The sequence below is a fragment of the Marmota monax genome, unplaced genomic scaffold (assembly GCF_021218885.2).
Source record: "Marmota monax isolate L192 unplaced genomic scaffold, Marmota_monax_Labrador192_F-V1.1 WCK01_AAM20220418_F8-fsc00031, whole genome shotgun sequence".
NCBI classification, from domain to species: Eukaryota; Metazoa; Chordata; class Mammalia; order Rodentia; family Sciuridae; genus Marmota; species Marmota monax.
In genome coordinates, this window is record NW_026695197.1 from 3,837,061 (window position 1) to 3,852,184 (window position 15,124).

Consider the following 15,124-nt stretch of genomic DNA (forward strand, 5'->3'; position numbering starts at 1 on the left):
AAAGTATTTTCCTTGGAGATGGAGCTCGGGTCTCATACATGCTAGGCAATCACTCTGCCACTGAACTGCATCCCCAGCCTCCTGGATAATTTTTTAAAAAATATTTATTTATTTGATGATGGACCTTTATTTTATTTATTTATTCGTGGTGCTGAGAATAGAACCCAGTGCCTCACATAGGATAGGCAGGTGCTTTACCACTGAGCTACAACCCCAACCCCTTTCTAATTTTTAAATGACTAGGTTTTTCACATATTTTCCAAGTACTATGATTAGGACATCTTATCTACAAGGGAAATTTATTTTAAAGGAATCTTATTTATGCATCTTTTGTATATCAACCTCAAGTGTGTATAAGTTAGTAATAGGTTGAGTTAGTTAGCTGGGTTTTTAAATTACTTTTTTCATATTTGAAAATAATCATTTGGGTTTTACTCAAAGAGTTATAATAATTTTTTTTCTTTTTAGATTTTCTGATGATTCTATAACAAAGAAAATAAAAATCATCCCAGGTCCTCTAAAAGTGACCTTTCCTTAGGTCTAACATTTCCCCTTCTTGGAAGTGACTCAATTATCATAAAACTTAATGACAGTGATTTGATAAGCCCCAGAGCAGTTAGTGTTGCAAAACATTTTGTTTTAGATGGAGCCCTGGAAACTCACCTGTACTAAATACCTGGCACTGCCAGGAACCAGCCTGACAGTGCATCTCAATGATGCCTCCACTGACAGGCAGCCCCTGTGCTGTCTGCAACCCATAACACTTCCTCACTGAGAAACCTTGGCCAGCCCCACTCGACCCATTGGGGAGTTCTCGATTTCCACAGTTTTGGCAGAATATCTTGAATTAATCATCCTTATCTCTTCTGAAAGCTCCTAAGCCAGTATTAGGGTAAATATTTTAAAAATACTTAATATCATAAGGAGATGGGATACATTTATCTCCTTGGAATACATTTATCTGTAATAGTTCCAAGATATTATCCATTTTTTACTTTCAATCTCCCTCTGTATTAGCCAGCTTTTTGTCACTGTGACAAAATAGCTGAGAAAAACAGCTTAAATGAGTAAAGATGTATTTTAGCTCACAGTTTCAGAGGTATCAATTCATTGTTTGCTAGTGCCATTGTTTCTGGGCCTGTGGTGAGGCAGAACATCTTGGTGGAAAGGCATGGTGGAGCAGAGTTGCTCATCTCATGGTGGCTGGGAAGCAGAGAAAGAGAAGGAGGAGAGGCAGAGACAACATACACCCTTCCAATGCACACCCCCATTGAGCTATTTCCTCAATCTATTCTTAACCTCCTACAGTTTCTACCACCTCCCATAATTGAATAGTTCACATCTTGGTGGAAAGGCATGGTGGAGCAGAGTTGCTCATCTCATGGTGGCTGGGAAGCAGAGAAAGAGAAGGAGGAGAGGCAGAGACAACATACACCCTTCCAATGCACACCCCCATTGAGCTATTTCCTCAATCTATTCTTAACCTCCTACAGTTTCTACCACCTCCCATAATTGAATAGTTCATTCAATTATTAACTTATCAATTAATCAATCCGTGAATGAGATCAGAGTCTAATGATCCAATCACTTCCCCAAATCCCTACCTCTGAACATCATTTCACTGGAACCAAGACTTCCAATTTGTGCCTTCTTTTGGTTGATGCCACCTCTGTGATATTTTTTCTTTGTGTTTTAGCTTTGTGTATAATTTTATTACGACAATTTAAGAAGGAACAGGGAAGGAAGGCAATGCTCAGAAATGATGACTCTTCCTCCTAGCTGCTGGGAAGACTAAGGCAGAAGTACTGCAAGTTTGAGACTAGCCTTAGCAATTTAGTGAGACCCTGCTCAAAACAAAAAAGAAAAAGAAGAAGGATGGGGGATGTAGCTCAGTGGTGAAGTGCCCCTGGGTTCAACCCCTAGTACTGGAAAAAAAAAGGGAGAGAGAGAAAAAAATTTTTTATCTATCTATCTATTATCTAATTTTGTTTATAATATATATAAATTAAGAAAAATATAAAATACAAATGCATACATATGTGTGTATGTATTTTTATAAAACACATGTATTATCGTAAAATATTACATTTGTGTACATTCTATATATTTTTGTGCATTATATATTTTTCTAAAATATAAAAATACACATATATGTGTGTGTGGGTATATTAAATTAAAGAAATAAGTTTAAAGAAAAAAATCTGCTTTCTCTTTACCAGAAAATTTCAATAATAATGGAGCCTAAGAGAGAAGTGGGGTCAGGACATGTGGGGACAAGTGGAGCATGCTAATGGTCAGCATTGATTGTATCCAACAGAAAAGCAGAAGACAGAAGGTCACCCTCCCATTTCCCATGCCAGTGCCTTGAGTTTTTCAAATAGAAAACCAATGAATCTACTCTTTTTAACCCAAAGTTTAGAAAGAAATGATGGCCCTGAATAGGAATGGTTTCTTGTGGGAATGCTCTGTAATCCCCTGACTAGTGATAGTCATGAAGCAATGAGAGAGAGAGAGAGAGAGAGAGAGAGAGAGAGAGAGAGAGAGAGAGAGAGAGACCTTTTATCTTTATCCATTTAAAGTGGATACTTTCTCTGGGTATATTTTCTCTCACAGCTAATAAGTTTGAGCTAGAATTTGACAGGCCTTCCAATTCCAGAATCTATACATTTAACCACAGTACTTGGTGGGGTTTATGATAAACAAGAAAGAAACAGTAGCTGACTTTAAGGACAGAGCAATCACTGTTGATTAGTCATAGATTTCCTAATGGAAGCCAGACGTCTAAATGAGAAGGTGAATACGGAAACTGTTGAGGTAAAACTTGACTCTTGGTTATAAAATTCTGGACTCTGGATTACAAGGAAGAATTTGCAAGTTTGCTTAAGCAAATGGAGACTTTATTGGCTTGCAAATATGAACTTTGGAAAGGCTGGGGTTCAAGCTGGCCCCAGGAATGGCAGGAATCAGAACCATGCCTGCCACCAAGACTTCCCCTTTGTCCTCTGCTGTGCCATTTCACCTTTCTTCTACCAAATCAGTTCCCTCTCTGAAGGGGGGATGTGGCTGCTGGTGGGACCAGACTGAATGTCCCGACAGCTCTGCCACAGACCGAACATGGTTCTTTCTGCACAGCTCCATTTTGAAGCACTGTAGAGAAAGATTTTGTTTGTTTTGGCTTAGGGTATGTGCCAATTTCTTCTGGCTGTGATTGTCTAATTTAACTCAAATGCGCAGCCCTGTCGCCATAGAGGGAGACGGAAACATGGCCCTTGGAAAATCATCCTGGATCATCTGATAACTGATATTGGAAATATGGGAATGATTTGTAAAATAATGAATTTTTAAAAAGTTAAAAAGATAAGATGGTGTTTTTCAAGCAGTATGCTACAAGTCAGATTCCACCCCTTAATCTGCTGACCAAGGAGCGCTAGCTAGCCTCATTGATTTTCTATTTGAAAAACTCAAGGCACTGGGGTGAGAAATGGGAGGGTGACCTTCTGCCATATGCTTTTCTGTTTGACACAATCAGTGCTGCTCCACTCATCCCCATGTGTCCTGACTCCACTTCCCTCTTAGGCTCCATTATTATTGAAAATTTCTGGCAAAGAGAAAGCAATTAATGAGTTCCCCAAATTGTTGACTCCTGAGATGCAACCCAAATAGTTCTTTCTTTCTATTTTTTTTTTTTGTACCAAGGATTGAACCACTGAGCCACACCTCCAGTCCTTTTTAAAATATTTTATTTGGAGACAGGGTCTTATTGAGTTGCTTAGGGCCTCACTTAGTTGCTGAGGCTGGCTTTGAACTTGCAACCTTCCTGCCTCAGCCTCCCAAGCCACTGGGATTACAGGTGTGCACCACCATGCTTGGCCCATGTAGTTATTCTTTAGTGATATTTTTCTGATTCATTCAAAGGAATAAAAGACTGCTGCTTTATTAAGCATTTAATTTTCTTAATCATATATTGTTTCTTCTAGTTAATCTTAAAATAGCATATATTAAGATTTGTAGAAATGAAAAATTGCTTAATTTAGCAGTAGAGATAGTCTAATGATAAGAAAGAAATCCCTGCTATCAGTAGAAAATTCTGATAATAGTTGAGAAGGGGAAAATGATTGCAAGTAAAGGAAATGAAGAAATAAATAGTTTCCTTTTTGTGGTTTTATGAGTCTATCATTGGAAAATTCAAAAGAATCTATCAAAAATTACCAGAGGGAAAAAAAAAACTCCCCCTAATTGCACACATGAAATAAATCTGTAAGATTTATTGTTATTTGTACATGTGAAATGTAAATGCCATTATGCTAAAATATACAATAATAAAAGCGTTCTTTTTTGTTTGTGTAAATATTGAATCATTGAGATTTAACTCAGAACATGACATTAAAAAACATCATTAAATTCTTAAATGAAAAACAAAAAAGGATAAGATTAAAGGACAATAAGTAATTAAATAAAAAAAGAGTAAATGGACAGATATATACTATGACCAGTTGAGAATTTTAAATAAAAGACAGTAATTCTCAACTCAAGATGACATAGGTTTAGGGGAGGGGAGGGGAGGGGGGATAGTAGAGGATAGGAAGGGCAGTAGAATACAACAGACACTAGTATGGCAGTATGTAAAAACATGGATGTGTAACTGATGTGATTCTGCAATCTGTATACGGGGTAAAAATGGGAGTTCATAACCCACTTGAATCAAATGTATGAAATATGATATGTCAAGAGCTTTGTAATGTTTTGAACAACTAATAAAAAAAACATAGGTTTATGCATCATTGCTGCATTATCAGTTGAAGTTATCACAGAAAGAACATAGAACTTAGTAATTTCATAGTCACACTGGAGGACTAAAAGACTAAATATGAATTCATAAATATGTATGTCTTTACATTAAATTTCAGTATCATATTTGAAACATTTTAGAAAGTAAAGAAACCAAAACATTCCAGCACTAGGTTAAAAGAGATAAACTGACCGGGAAAATCTATTCCATTGTTCATATATTATAGAAAGAATGTAAAGACAAAATTGACGCAATATGGCAACTGGGGTAAGAGACCATGGCTGAGTGGTCTCAGCTTGCCTCTCTGGCTCTCTGCCTCCAGGTCTGAGCTTCTTCCATCTGAGTGTTGCACATATTCAGGGCCTGCTAGAGCTTTCTTTTCCATATACCCATCTAAAGGGGCAGATCATTGTGTCCCTGGGTGCTGCAACTGACTAAAGAATGGTATTATCAGGATTGGGGTTCAGGTCTTAGTGATGTAGGGGCTAAGAGAATTCTACTCCCTCCCCCAAAAGTCTGCAGAAATAAGCTGGCAATAGACAGATCAACAGGAGAAAAAGCATAAAAATTTACTATGTGTACATGGGTATGGGAGCCTTCAAAACCATGGAACTCAAAGAAGGGCCAGATAGTTGAAGCTTCAATGGACTCTTCTTAGGGGAGAAGAAAATAGGGGGCTATGAACACTTTTAGAGGGTGTTGCGAGGGGGCAAAATTTCGATGTATGCAGTCGAGGAGAGAAATAAAGAATGTCCAAGCTCTTCCGCCCCTTTCGATGCTTTATTCACTCAAATTACTCAATACAATTTCATTCTATAGGTTCTTAATCAAGAAAATGATAATCTTTAATGCAATAGACATAATCAATTCACAGCAAACAATTCTAGATTAATTCTAAGCACTGCAAACACACTTAATCATGACAGGCTAATGACAGACATTCCCTCTGCATGCTAAGTTCAAAGGTCTTAAGTCTTAGCTTTGAGTCCAGCAGATGCACACTCACTAGGACGGCGGTGACCAGGTCCGGAACCAAGGCAGGTGTGGAGTGGATGACCAGTTGAAGAGAGGGTCGTAGGGAGAAGTTGCGGCTCTCACCAAGGTCCAGACGAGGCGGTAGAGTTTGAGAGTGGTGAGGATCATGCAGAGGATCAGGAACAATGACAAGTGATGGGATGGCAGGTCCTCATCAGGCTCTCAAGTGCATCCTTGTTTCGGCTGGCTGAATCCCTGCTCATTTGCTCTATTATTTATACTAAATTTGGGGGCTTTTGACCCCCCCCCTTTCAATCCTTATCAGCTACCACCGGATTTCTTAGTGACATCATTTACCCTGGGGTCAGAAACATCTGGCCTGGTGGTCTCCACCCTGATCTTCTCACCTTTTCCTTTTCTCAGGCGAGGACAGCCTGCCAGGGGCTTCACTCTGTTTATCAGAGTGAGGGGAAGCAACTTGTTTGAGGCCAAACTGGAGGGTTCTGTGATTGTGCCTGGTGAAACTGCAGATTTCAAACTGAAGTTTTTAAAATGGAGTTGCTTAGGCTCAGGCCTAAGGCCATCCTCACTGAGGGATAAATGATTTTGGGGAAAATGAATAGACTCAAAGGCTGGGCTTTAGATGTGGTGTTTGATTTTTAGACTCTTCTTCAGTAGCTAATTCTTCCTGATAGTGAGATTTCAGGTGAATTACTTTTCTTTTGAGGAGGGAACTTCAGAGAAAGCTTCTTTCCGAATTTCAGGAAAGAAAGGATTAAAGATGATCCAGAGACAGGGGACAGAGGGAGTGTGTGATAGGTAAGAAGGGCATAGAGACCTTGGTTCTGAGACTCTTTCTCCAGCTTAGTATGACAAAGTGCTGCACTTTGTGGGTATTTTCTTCTGAACCCCAATAGTCAGAAGAACCCAACTGCATGTTTCATCACAGGGCTACACTGGGCTCACTATGCACTAACTCTGTTCTACCAAAGCAGTATTTTCTTTTTCGCTATTTCTCATTCCAAATTACTTGGGAGTCTTAGGCAGAAGGCATGGGTGTTTGTGGCTGACAGAGTTGAATTTGAAAATTCTTGCTTCCTTACAATAAAAACTCATTACAAATTCATATCAAGTCATTGCCGAGTGAAAATTAGTAGGGTGAGGAATATCAAAAGAAAAACCAACTTAGATTTATATTTATTCCATGTACTGCAATGGGTTTTGAAATTGTTCAGAGGGTTAAACATATAAACATTAGATGAAACATATCTCCTTAGCCTGAGCAGTAATATTGAGTCTTATTAATCATAATAAATAGTATTTTTCAGTCCTTTGTCTTTTTCTGTGGAACCTTCCACCACTCACAAGATCTGCATAATAGTTTTGGAGAATTTCCAGGGGTTTTCTCACATGGGATCAAAAATGTCCTCCCAGGGCTGGGGATATAGCTCAGTTGGTAGAGTGCTTGCCTTGCATGCACAAGGCCCTGGGTTCAATTCCCAGCAACACACACACACACACACACACACACACAATCCTCCCAGCTAAATAGAGTGGTTCCCATTACCCTCCCTTGCTTCACCCCCCACCCCCCGCATTGATCCTGCTGGGTTAAATCGTAAAGATAATAGAATCTGCCACCCCAAATATGCCACTTTGGCATAAGGATTCTTCTGAGCTGAAGGCAGTGACAAGAAGAAAATATAAGAAAATCTCTCTGCCCTGCTCCTATTTGCCTAAGCAGGACATAAATTTCCAAAGGTGTCCTACCTTTGCTCTATACCAGGAAGAAAAGGTAGATCACTGGAGACAACTTTAGATACTTATCAGCCCAGGAACAACCCCAGAGGAATCTACATAACAAGCTGTAACTGGTGTTGACCTACCTTTGTTTTCCCATTTATTGACTTTCCCCCAACTTGCTGCCCTTAGAGACTCAAGGTTCTTCTCTCCTTTGTCTTGTTACTTTTTATTGAAGTTTTTATATATGCAGACATTCTAAGTCCCATCTTTGTGAGATTTGCTTTTTCCCAGAGTTTTCTCCCATGTATTTATGAAATATGCATGGTGATAAACTTCTGTTTTTCTCTTGTTAATCTGTCTTTTGTTATAGGAAACTCAGCTGAGAACTCAAATTTCATATTCTGGAATCTTAATCCCCAGTATTTTGAAACGTGACCTTCATTGGAAATGGGGTTCTTGTAGATGTAGTTAAGATACGGTCATACTGGAGTAGTCTGGACCCTTAATCAAATATGACGGGTGTCTTAATAAGGAGGGGGAATTTGGGGCTGGGGTTGTGGCTCAGTGGTAGAGCCCTTGCCTAGCACATGTGAGGCCCTGGGTTCTGTCCTCAGCACCACATAAAAATAAACAAATAAAATAAAGATATTGTGTCCAACTATAAAAAATAAAAAATATTTTAAAAAGGAGGGGGAATTTGGACATAGACATCCACACAAGAGGAGCGTAATATGAAGACACAGGTAGAGATCAGGCTAATGTTTTCATATGCCACGGAACATCAAAGACTGTGGCACATCACACAGGAATTTATCTCTTAGGCAGTGCTTGCTCAGCAGGTGCCTTGGTGGCCATCACTGGCAGATTCTGTTGCTCCATAGCTTCTGATTCCCCAGGTGAGAACTACATCAGTCAAATTGTGGTCCCGACTTACATCGAGCCCCCAGCGGTGTGTGATGGTACCGCAGAGTAGCTTGTATTCACCGTGTCATCAGGAAATTATTTTCAATATCTACTGCTGAATGCAATTGCATAATCCAGTTCATTCATTCATCCATCAAATAGTTTCATGTGTTCCTTCATTCAACAAAGTTTCAAAATGAAACGTTTTAGTCCTCAAAATGGCAAGATTCATCACCTTGATGATTCATTTCCAAATGGCAAGGAATGAAAACTTCTTTTGTGTTTTCACAGAAGTGATAAGAGAGAGACAGATGTGAGTTGTGGGAACATGAGGTTAAGGGAATAATTCTATGAACTGGGTCCACTGTGCTGGCTGTTACATGCTTTTACCTTTAAAAAGCAATTTACCTGCAGCCCCGCCTAGCTTACATGGACAGGATATGTTACATTCCATATCAAACTCTCTGTTATCTGCAGGATAATTCCTGTAAGAGAAAAACAAGTTACAACGAAGCGGGGACTTCTGTGAACTTTTAACAGACCACATCCCAAAACTCAGAGACACAGATAATTCCTCCTAAGGATAATAAAATCTGTAAGAACAAATTCCAATAGGAACTAGTCAGCATGGGCCATAGTGACCTAGAGTTGTCAGGGAATTGGGGACTTGAAAGTTGGATGTCATCCTGCTGTCAGTCAAAAGTCAAGAGGTAGACCTTGGTGAACTCTCTAGAATCTTCCCTGGGACTCCCAATAAAACTGGAGGGTAGGAGAGGCATGCTGTCCCTCTCTAAGAGGACCCACTCTCTCCCTTGAGAGTGTGCGCTTTCCCCTTTCTTATCCCTTAGAACAAACTCATGGCTGTAACTCTGAGAAACATGTCTAAAATCTTTCTGACTTGATTGTAAGAATCAGGGTTTGAAGGGGGGGAACCTACCCACTGCCTCAGTTTCCCAGAAGGCCCCAGCCCTGTAACAGAAGTAGACTGTGTTAATTGATTAATTTCATTGGCCTGTATTTGGGTACAGAATTCTACAACATGTCTATGTATGTAACTCAACACATGAGGTAACACCAGGCTTTCAAGAGATTTGTGCAAAACATGAAGCATTCTCACCCAGGCACTTCTTATTATTTTACCAGCAGTCCCAATCCCTGCTTTGTTAACAGTAAACTGAAAGCGGACTTAGAAATCATTCAGAAACAAAAAAGTGCATCTGTAAAAACAATATAGGTTATTGCTATCTTTTTAAAAAAACTCCATCTAAAAATTCCATTTTTCTCCTTCTGTTCAAATCCAATTGTCCATCTGTTTTGTATTCCCTTGCTTCCCTGTGGCTTACTTTACACCTTTTCCAGGGCTTATTAACACTTGTCATTCAGTCATCTGTCCTTTCAAATCAGCAGCCTGGCAGTCTGATTTAATAGCTAAATGACTGGCGGTTCCTCTGGCTTTCACATAGGCTAATTTGAACAATCTGCAGCCCTCTGGTTAGTTTATTTTAATTTTCAGCCTTCTGTGGATATCATCTCCTAAAGCAGTGGAGAATTTTTTTGTTTTTGTTTTAAGCTCAGTGCAACAGACGCTCGGCTAATTTTCCCATGAAAAAGTCAAGAGGGGAAACCAGAGCCATGACAGCTCTGGGGAGCCTAAGCAGGCAGCCCCAGTAGCCAGAGCTTCTGCCAGGGCAGCACAGCTTCCCTGTCCGTGTTTCCACTTCCAGTATTGGAAAACACAAAGTGAAGAGAGGCATGCTCCTTTTAAATGTAGGATAGGGCTGGCCACGTAGCTCCATGGTGGAGTGCTCGCCTAGCACGTGTGAATGAGCAAGGACCTGGGTGCCACCCAAGCACTCACACATGCAAAGTAGGGTTTTGTGTAAAAATGTTTTAGAAGACAAAGATACTGGGTTTTGGGATTCTTCAGGTTCTTACTCATCTTTATGTTCCTAATACCCCCTCCCTGGGCCCCTGCCAGCTGCCCCAACTACTTGGGAGTACTCAGTAAATATTAATGGAATGGAATTAAATAGATTAGCATGATCAAAGGCATGGTAAGAAAACAACAATGCATGTCAAGGAATTATTCTTTAGGAAGAAGTTTGAAAGCAGAGATAATATCTCATTTGGATTATTAATTATTATTATTTGCTAGTTAGACCTAAATAATACTGTCAGGGGATAGTCTTGTTTGCCTATTAGATATAATTGTGTCATTTATCCCTCATCCCAGAATGGCAGGTTTTCTGCTTGATATTAAATGTTGGGAAATGAGCAAAACACCTCATCTCATGTTCAAAATTCCCGTGGAATTTCAACCAGAAGACCGTTAGCGCAAAATAAAGACAACACTTTTCTACATCCAGAACTCACTTTCTTGTCTAGCTTATATTATTTACTGTTTAAGAATGATATATTATGATTCAGTATTTGTGGGCACTTAGCTTGAGTTTCACAGCTGTCACAGGCTTTGGCTCTCACTGTGACCTTGGCTAAGGTATCTGGCCACACTGAGAAGGCAACGTCAAGGGCCTGATGGGGCTCTCAACTGGAAAACTTATTTCCCTGGGGACCAATACTATGTGTTGGCTCAGGGCTGATGAGGTGGGAGTAAGTGGCTGGGATATGGAGATTCAAGTAAGGAACAGTGGCCTCTCAATGATTTAAGAAAAGTTTGCAAGTTTACCATTCATCTATTCAAAAATATTACTGAGTGCCTTTGGTGTTTTAGGGTCTGGGGATGTAGCAGGGAACACAATAAAGTCTTGGTTTACTTTGAGTTGATGGGCAAAAAAAACAAAGTCACAAGAAAGAGAGTTGATTTTGATAAGTGTTAGGCAGAAGATAACAAATATATTTATATAAAAGAGAGACTGAGCCACCACGCTATGAGGGGAAGCCGACTCAGGAGAAAACTAAGTAGAAATCTGAAGAAGTTATAACACCGAATGTGGGCGACACCAAGGAAAGCTTTGGAAACATATTTTTATGTGTTTCTGTTTTGCAGCTTTGGGAATGGAAACCAGGGCCTCTGCATGCCAGGCAAAGGCTCTACCACTGAGCTAGAACCCCAGCCCCAGGCCTATTTTCTAATGGATTTTTTTTTTAATTTTTTTAAATTTTTTTAGTTGTAGATGGACACAATATCTTTATTTATTTTTTTATGTGGTGCTGAGGATCGAACCCAGGGCCTCACACGTGCTAGACGAGCGCTCTACCACTGAGCTGTGGTCCCAGCCCCAGTCTAATGGATTTTTGAAATAACTATTCAAGGAAAATGTTGAAAGCTAAAATCCTGCTCTTGCAAACTTCTCCACCACCCATCTATGCAATATCTTCCTCCTCTGAAAAATTATCTCCTTTCTGGTACTTCCTGTCAGTGCTCACTGTTAACATTATGCTTATACTTCTGCCTCAGCACCTGTACCAGTAGGGTGCACTGATCCCTGTTTATGTGTATCCTCTTGTTTTCTATTGTGAGCCACCGGAGGACAAGCTTTGTCTAACAATTTTTGTTTCATCTGTGGCTGGAAATACCTGGTGGGGAGTAAATATTTAATAAATGCATGTTAAATGAATATATTTGACTCATCTCCACAATAAGACAGAAGGATAGATATCAGACTTGTGTGTTTTTGTATCTTCCCTGAGTTCCCGGCATTGTGAGGGTAAAGATTTGTCAATGGTAGGTTCTTAGATGAAGCATCCAAAAGTCTTTGCTCAAGCTCAACTTGGTCTTTCAGCTTTTGCTCAAGGGGTAAAATGGAAACACAGGAAATAGCTAGGTTAGAGGGAGAGGTAGACTAAAAAGAGAATCAGATTATTTAGGGTGTTTGTTGAATTTTTGAGTAGATCAAAGTTAGGATTAGGTGCTGGAAAATAGGATGGGGATAAGGAGATAAGTGGAGGAATTTGGGGTATGGAGTTGATGTATTGATATTTGTGGAAAAGGTCAAATGCTGTTCTCACAGCTAAAAAATATTTCCAATAAAAGGCAAGCACATTTTTTTTTTTGATGCCAGAAAATGATGACGCAGTAATTGTGCTAGTGTGGCTTTTTGTTTCCTTGCTAATATTACATCACCAAATCACACAAGCGTGGCGAGGAGGGGACAATAAAAATAAGTTATCAATGCACTATTAACTCAGTGTGCACTTACCTATTAATAAGACATTGATGTCTCCTCTTAAGCGTGTCCCATTGAGAAGCGCTTTCTCATTACCTCCAAGCGGCATACACAAAATGGCTTTTTTAATATACTCATGTCTGTGGATGCTTGGTGCTAAAGACTTGTTTAAATGGTCAAAGATATCCTATTTAAGAAACAGGAAACACTTACATTGCACATTATCAACATTAGAATAGAATCTCATTATCCATTAGCTGGTATTTGTGCGATTTATAACTCACTTTAGATTGAGTTTTGTAGAATTTCATGATCTTTGCCACATCATCAGCTGAAAACGTAGGTACTATGTCTTTGCTCATCAGTTTGATATTATTAGCTAGGATTATGGCTTTGTGTTTCCTAGGCTGCAGAAATCTTTTAAGAGATGCTGCTAATTAACTATTAAATAAATGATTGGATGAAGTTATCTTCATAACAGATAAGCTACTTGGAAATTGCCTTCAATAAAATGGGATGAGTTAAATTTCCTTTATATTTTTGTTAACCTTTGCCTGTCTTTTCTAAATCTCACGGCGTACTCTACTGTGTGTGATTTTTTTTAGACTTGTGTTCTCTTAAAACTTTTCAAAGAAAAAACTGGTAAAAAGATACTCTATGAAATGGCCTGTGGGAATTGAAGATGTTTCAAATGACTACTGATGTTCTCTCTGCTTTGAGGCAAATCTAGCACAATGCATCTGCTTGTTCGAATAGGGAGAGAAGAAAACACTAATAGAGGCAAATGTTTCAAGTCATAAAATGTAAATCGCATTATAATTTAGAGAGGGTTATATATTTATTAAGTTGAAACTTTTTTTAATATTTCGAATGAGAAAAGAAAAACTAAAAAGAGCTGAGAAAAGTGTTTTGCATTTTTTTGGAAGCTATGACATTATTTAATTGTATTGAAAACTGGTTTTCAATTTGAAGTACAAAAAATATTTCTTGAATAGGTAAATACAGTTATTTCAGCACATTTAATATTGTGTCAAACATTTACCTTCCTTTAAAAAAAATCACACAATTAAAAGAAGATTTTACTTTCAAAAGCAGAATTTAAATGTTCAATTTGCTTAAATTCACCAAGTCAATGACAAGACATTTATGAATTTAGCCCAGCAGTGACAGGCTGAAGTGGGTGGTGGGGCAAGATGAGCAGCTCAGCCCCAAAGTGTGGATCTATTCACCTTCTGGAAATGGAGTGGAAACAGCAGTAAGACGTTGATAGAATATTGGAGAAGAAAAGAGAAATTTGCTAAATTCCTCCTTCCATTTCCAAATAACCAACAGATATGACCAAACATCCACCACGGGCAAGATGTTGCGTTGGCATCTTGGATGTAAAAGCCAATTCCTGACCTCAGCTCATTCCTTTCTGTGCAAAGGGCAATCTCTGTTGGATCATTATCTGGCCACACTACATGACAAATAATGACAAAGAATTTCATTCCTTTCTTCTGCTAATATATAAGCCTTGCTGCTTTCTTTATTTTTCCCTTTGGACTTCACTTTCCTTTTTTCAAAGAAATAAAAGTCTGGCCCCTGCTTCCTAAAGGCAATTTTATTCCTTCAGTACTGCTCCCAAGACTCTGCTTAAGCTTTGCAAAGTCAGAGATGTTAGACATAAATTATCCTAGGGAGAGAGGTATGCTGACTTAGTAGCTGTCCTTTGTGAAATACACCGCTTTTTTGTTGTTGTTTTAAACAAAGCCTATAATACCTTATTGTATCCTATTCATGAGGATTGTGGTGATAAGGATCATTGGTATAAACATATTTTAGACTAAAATGGTTGAGCAGTGAAGAAAGAAATTTAAAACTCTGTGAACTATTTGGCTGGAGCTAAGCCTGAAGAAATCAGCTTTATTAGTTTTGTTTCTTAGGCTTGTGGGTAAGTCAGTGTCTTAGTTGGTTTTCTGTTGCTATGACAAAATGACTGAGACTGGTAATTTATTAAGAATTTGTTTGGGCTCATAGTTCTGGAGGCTGGGAAATCCAAGAGCATGGTATCGGCATCTGTTTTGGCTTCTGGTGAGGGTCTCATGCTGTTTCAACTCATGGTAGAAAGAGCAAGAGCAAGTAAGCATCCAGGGAAGAGATGAAAGACAAGAGGCAGCTTTACCCTATAGCAACCTTCTCGAGTGATAACTGATATTGTCCTTTGAGAATAACCTAGATAGAAGAGAAAGGAGTCAACCCCCTCCAACCATCCAAGGACCTATTAAGGCCCCACTGAGTCCCTCAATTCTTGTATTGGGAACCAAGATTCTAGCATATGAACTGTTAGGTTTGGATATGAGGTGTCTCCTGCAAAGGTCCTTTGTCAATGCAGGAATATTCAGAAGTGAAATGATTTGATTTGGGAAGCTGGAATGTGATCAGTCCATCCTGTTTTTGAATGGACTGACTGGGTGGTAACTGTAGGACGTGGCTGGAGGAGGTGAGTCACTGTGGAGGTGAGTCACTGTGGATCTTCCCTGATGCTCCATTCTGTCCCCCCTCTCCCTGCTTCCTAACCCTGCCTCCAGGTGAGCAGTGTTCCTCC